This window comes from Pteropus alecto, unplaced genomic scaffold, assembly GCF_000325575.1.
Source record: "Pteropus alecto unplaced genomic scaffold, ASM32557v1 scaffold3, whole genome shotgun sequence".
Lineage (NCBI taxonomy): Eukaryota > Metazoa > Chordata > Mammalia > Chiroptera > Pteropodidae > Pteropus > Pteropus alecto.
Window position 1 is genome coordinate 5,019,297 of NW_006442484.1, and position 272 is coordinate 5,019,568.

Sequence of the window (272 nt, forward strand, 5' to 3'; positions counted from 1 at the left end):
TGCAAACTAATACAAGCAAGTATCAGTGGCTCTGGCAGGGCTTGACCTCAGTAAAGTCCACTTCGAAGGGCATAGTCCCAATTGTTTGCACCCCTGGATTGGATTTTGGCCTCTGGCCAGCATTGTTTCATGTGTGTTATACATCTAGCACTGATCTGGGCACACAAGGTTGGGAGCTTGGGTATGAAATAGTAGCAGCCTAACAGGCCTTCTAAAGTAGCCTTCCCTAGGTGAGTAAACTCATGATGTTGTGTTATCAACTGAGATGCCAC